The sequence below is a fragment of the Leuciscus leuciscus genome (assembly GCF_965113295.1).
Source record: "Leuciscus leuciscus genome assembly, chromosome: 19".
NCBI lineage: Eukaryota > Metazoa > Chordata > Actinopteri > Cypriniformes > Leuciscidae > Leuciscus > Leuciscus leuciscus.
The window spans coordinates 6,703,350-6,709,349 of record NC_138743.1 but is presented as its reverse complement, the minus strand read 5'-3'; positions in this window follow the sequence as shown (position 1 = coordinate 6,709,349).

Genomic DNA, 6,000 nt, shown 5'->3' with positions numbered 1-6,000 from the left:
GTTTCGCAAAACGATGTAAAGGCTCACTTGAATTTAACGTTACCGAGAAAGTTCAGATTCGTCTCCCGGGATGGGAGAGGCTGGAAATCTTAGTTGCAAAGACCGGCTGTTACGACTCGAACATGGGTTCGTTCGATGGAGAAGGCCAGGGCCTCCTTCAGATGTTCCTTGGAGAAGCGCTGCGCCGGGGAGGAGGGTCCAGAGAAGTTGGATGAGTTGAGAGGAAGAGAGAGCGAAGAGAAGAGATTTTGGACTTTTATCAGTGTCCCAGGTGCCGTCCCCTCCTTCGTGTAGGACGAATCAGCTGTCGAGATTTTTTGAGCGGGAAGATTCCTTTGTCCGGTTAGACACGCCCACTCGAATGAGTCATGATTGACTTTAACTGGAGAGGATTTTCTCCAGACATATGAACTTATAAAACAATGCGCATCACTGAATTCTGTTATTGGAATTCAACTCCGTTAGCTGGAGAGGATTACAGAGATATCAAAAATAGAATCTAGGCGTTGTAGCCATGCAACGATACATTATTATGCATTTGTATAGGCAATAGCAGTTCTATTAATGTCACAAATAGGACATATGCTTTCCTATGGTTTACACACACCTCTTAACACACAAATTTATATATTTAGTACCTTTAAGAGTGACTTTATGGGTAAAAGTCCTTTTCTGTAGGGGGTTTCTGTTTCACAGTCCAGAGTGTGTTTGTATGTGTGTGTGTTGGAATGTTGCGACCCTGTTGCGATATACAAAGATGCAATTTTGACCGTTCAAGCAGACTTGGAGATCAGGATTTACTAATTTGAACAGCATGTGACCGCATGTCATAGTCATTGTCGTTACAATACCTTCTCATGCCCTGCACTTTTTGGGGGGATTAATTCCACATCATTTTACGATTGCTGTCCTGCGCTCACCTGGCTTTTATGGGGGGAGTACTCTGGGTTCGGGCCTAACTCCGAGCTCGGAGCCCTCCCCCCGGACAGCACGCCAAATACGCATAAACTTATTGTACTAATTATATGTAGATGTGAACTCGTGAAATTATGTTTTATTAACAAAGTTCGGGAGGAGCAGGTTCAGATAATTAACCAATTTATGCACAGCTGGAGATTAATCAGTAATCAACTCAATGACAGAGTATAAATTCACAGCAGACCTATCTCTGTTCATTGAAAGTTTGTCAGCATCCCTCCTCCACCCCATCTCCTCACTTCCAGTTCCATCTACACTTACCAACTGGGGGGAGTACTCTGGGTTCGGGCCTAACTCCGAGCTCGGAGCCCTCCCCCGGACAGCACGCCAAATACGCATAAACTTATTGTACTAATTATATGTAGATGTGAACTCGTGAAATGACTAAATGTAAATGTAAATGTAATTAGGAGATATTAGAGTGTGAAGAGTAGCCTACTAAAGGAGGCCAAGATGGCGCCGAGGTATGGCGCCGTAGCAAGAGCTCTCCTGTGTACTGTCTGCTTTATGTTTGTTTTTGTCTTTGATGCACTTGCCACTTTAAGCTATGGCCGCGAGACATTTCTGAGGATTCGTGAGGAAGTTTGTGGACTGTCATTCGTCAATACTGGTCTGAGGTGTGCTGATTTCGATGTGTGCCCCACTCGAGGCGAGCGAGGCCAGGAATCAGGCCACGGAGGTCGGGAGCAGAGCGAAAGGACTGGGCGGAGGTATCGCTACACACGTCGTACATCTGAGCCCCTGAGCGGGGACGCTACAGGCTACCAGCGGCGGAAGCGCAGACACCGAGGAAAGCGAGGGGGGTTGCTTGTGAAACTGCGCAGCCGCCAGTCGAGGATCCCGCTGCCGTCCATCTACCTGGCGAATGTTCAGTCATTGCCGAATAAGACGGACGACCTGCTGAGTCGCATTAAGACTCAGCGCGAGGCCCGGGACTGCTCCGTGTTTTGCCTGACAGAGACGTGGCTACACAGCGGCGTGCCGGATTCTTCTTTCCAGCCACCGGGCTTCTCTGTCCACCGTTCGGACAGGGTGAAGGAGCGCACCGGGAAATCGAAGGGTGGAGGTGTGTGTTTTTTAATTAACGAACTTTGGTGCACGGATTGTGTCATCGTGAACAAAACTTGCAACGTTAACCTGGAATGTCTTATTTTGAAATGCCGCCCCTTTTATCTCCCACGGGAGTTTTCGGTAATGTTCCTGTGTGGTGTTTACATACATCCGCGGGCGGACATTTCTGCTGCCTTGAGTGAATTAAGTGACATTGTACACAAATTTGAGAACTCCCATGTTAATGCCGTGGCTATAGTAGCTGGTGATTTTAATAAGTGTAATTTTAAAACTGTTTTTCCCAACTACTATCAGCATGTTAAACATCCAACAAGGGGAGCACATATCCTGGATCACTGTTACAGTAATGTAAAATCTGCTTATCAATCGAGTCTCAGACCAGCCTTTGGAAAATCAGATCACTCTTCTGTGCTACTTCTTCCTACATATATACAGAGGAGTAAACAATCAAAACCTTCGTCATGTATTGTTCAGTGCTGGACGAAGGAGAATGAAGTGAAACTACAGGGATGCTTTGATGCTACTGATTGGTCTGTGTTCCATTCAGAAAACTTGGATGAGTATTGTGATGCAGTGACTGGGTATATCGACTTCTGCATTGATTGCTGTGTTCCAAAAAAGGTAATAAAACGGCATGCTAGTCAGAACCCGTGGTACAATGCGGATGTAAATAGGAAAATACAACAGCGGGCCGTGGCTTTTAAATCTGGTAATGCTGCTGCTTATAAGTTGTCCAGATACTCTTTGGAGCGGTCTATTAAAGCTGCTAAACGAGCCTATGGAGCTAAGATAGAGGGACATTTCATGGAGGCGGACCCTCAACGTATGTGGCAAGGGTTAAATTCTATCACCGCTTGGAAACCTAAAGGAGGATCCATCATTAATGTTGATCCATCCTTGCCAAACGAACTAAATGAGTTTTATTGTCGTTTTGAAATTGGATATGTTGAAACTGTTGTTTTTCCGGCTTGTAATGAGCAGAGTTTTACCATTATTCAGGAGGATGTCCAGAGGATCTTGTCCAGGACGAAGGTTAGGAAGGCCCCTGGTCCGGACTGTATTCCTCCTCGTGTCCTTAAACTGTGCTCCGAGCAACTTGCTCCTGTTCTGACTGATCTTTTTAACATGTCACTTGGGAAGTGCACTGTTCCAGTTAGCTTTAAAAGATCAATTATAATTCCAGTGCCCAAGAAGACACCTGTGACGTGTCTGAATGACTATCGGCCAGTGGCCCTCACATCTGTCTTGATGAAAACCTTTGAGCGGTTGGTGCTGGACTTTGTTAGAGATCAAATCCCTGTGTCTGTGGACCCACTACAATTTGCATATAGGAAAAACAGAAGTGTTGAGGATGCCATTTCCTTTGCTTTGAATTCTGTCTACAAGCATCTAGATGCACATAAATCATATGCTAGAATGCTATTTATTGACTATAGTTCAGCTTTTAATTCAATGGTCCCAACAAAGCTCTTTCACAAATTGAAATGTCTTGGACTCGATGATGCCATTTGTAAATGGATTTTAAATTTCCTCACTTGTCGACCACAAAGGGTCAAAATTAATGGCTGTATTTCAGATGAGCTGTATGTTAGCACCGGTTCACCGCAGGGGTGTATCTTGAGCCCCCTACTGTTCACATTGTATACTCATGACCTTGTAGCATCCAATGATAATAATGTGATAATCAAATATGCAGATGATACAACTATCATTGGGCTGATTAGTTCAAACGATGAATCTCAGTATCGCGAGGAGGTGGAGAATGTTGTTCAATGGAGTAAAAAAAACAACTTGCTTTTGAACACTTCAAAAACGTGTGAACTTGTTATTGATTTTTGTCACAATAGGAATCAGTTGCCTATTACTATCCATGATTCTGATGTGCAGATTATTGAGAAATGTAAATTTTTGGGTGTGACTCTTTCTCATGACTTGAACTGGAGCTCTAATACGACTAACATTGCTAAGAAAGCGAGACAGCGCCTCTTCTTTTTACGTAGGCTTCGAGAGTTTACTCAAAATACTAAGATTCTTCTGAATTTTTACTATTGTGTAATTGAAAGTGTCCTAACTAGTTGTATTACTTTGTGGTTTGGTAATCTCACCCTGAAAGAGAAGAAGGCTTTGAACAAAGTGGTTCGCTCAGCCAGCAGGATCATTGGCTGCACTTTGCCGCTCTTGGAGGTTACATATAAAGCTAGACTCTTTAATCGAGCTTTAAAACTTGTTAATGATGCCTCAGGCCATCCTGCAGGGGCCTTCTTTGAGATGCTTCCCTCAGGGAGAAGGTATCGCTCTGTTAAATGTTCTACTGATCGCCATTTAAATAGTTTCTTTCCCCAAGCTGTAATCATTTTAAACAAAGCCCTTTAAATTAGGCACTTTAAATGTATGTGTGGTTTTTATTGTACAGCATTTTACTATTGAGTTTCTATGCGGCACCTACTTGTCTGTTTTATGTTATGTCCTCTTATGTGTTTGACATTGTACCTTGAGCTTCTTGCACATCTTTTCCAATGTGGTTTTACACTGCAAATGGCTAATAAAGTGAACTGAACTGAACTGAGTGAACTGAGTAACTGTCTTTGTGAATTTTAATGATGAATAGCCTAATTAACACATGTGGAAATAACATCATAATAAAGTCTGGTTCTTATTTGCTAACTAGTTTGCCCACCAAAAACACACACACACACACACACACACACACACACACACACACACACACACACACACACACACACACACACACACACACACACACACACACACACACACACACACAAAAAAACTTAAAAAAGGTAAGTGTTATATTTAGAGACAGCTTTAAAATATTCAACGCATTCTCATCCTTGGGCGTCATAATACTGACGCTTTTGACATTTCGTCTACATCGAACACACATGGCACCCTTTAGCGTCAATATGAGACGTCCTGAACGCACGCAGATGATTGAACAGAAATCACATGACTCAGGTGTCAAGAAATCAGCTGTTTCACTCAGGAAATTCATGTAAACTGAACATCGAAAGTACATATCAAAGTAAAAGGCATGTCATTATACACAGTGCAAGTGTGTTGACTTAATTAAGAGTAATTTACGGGGAAAAGTCAGTGAAGAGATGAGATGAACAAGCGTCGCTGGTTCTGAAGTTCATTCAATGTGAAAGTCTTTGACAGCTCGTGTTTCTGAACATTTATTTAACAATACGACAATTTCATATTCCTGACCATTGTTGGTGTATGTTTGGTGTGTGTCAGTAAATACAGAGACTGTCTAACTTTATAATAAATGAATGTGTTTGGGAGTTTGGGCGCTGTGGTTTCCGCATTCTTTCGTTTTGCAGGTGCGGAGGTCGGTAAACATTAGTTATTAGAACAATATACGTTAATAGTATCCCTGAGATTAAAAGTGATTTAACATCAGTAATCTTTCTAGGTTTGGTGACTCATTCTGTGATCTCCATCATGTCTGGGTCAAGCGGAGTTGATGCAAATTTGCTGGCACAGAATATAAGTTCAAATATCCAGAGAATAACACTGCTGAGTGAGTCAATTTTACTCAATACCTCTTTATTTATGTGATGTGTGGACTGTTTACATAAATGTTATGAGTTTGAATCACTGGTTTGGCCAAATACATTTTAAATAACCATCCATTTTGGCCTAAAACTAACTAGAAAACTGCTGATTCAGTCCTTGCAAGGAACAAGACCATTTTAAACTACTAGTCTAGACTAGTCTTCACCTGGGCGTTTAACCCTGCTGGAAAAGTTAATTGTCCGGTTTCTGTTGTCACAACTTCAGTTAATTGTGAAGTTAGCGTGCATTGCACATAAATGTTCGCCATATTTATGTAATGCACATAGCCATCCATTTATTATTGATTCCTCTTATACTTGATTTTACATGTTGTTGTTAGTACATGTAGATTTTCTCATTAAACTGCAT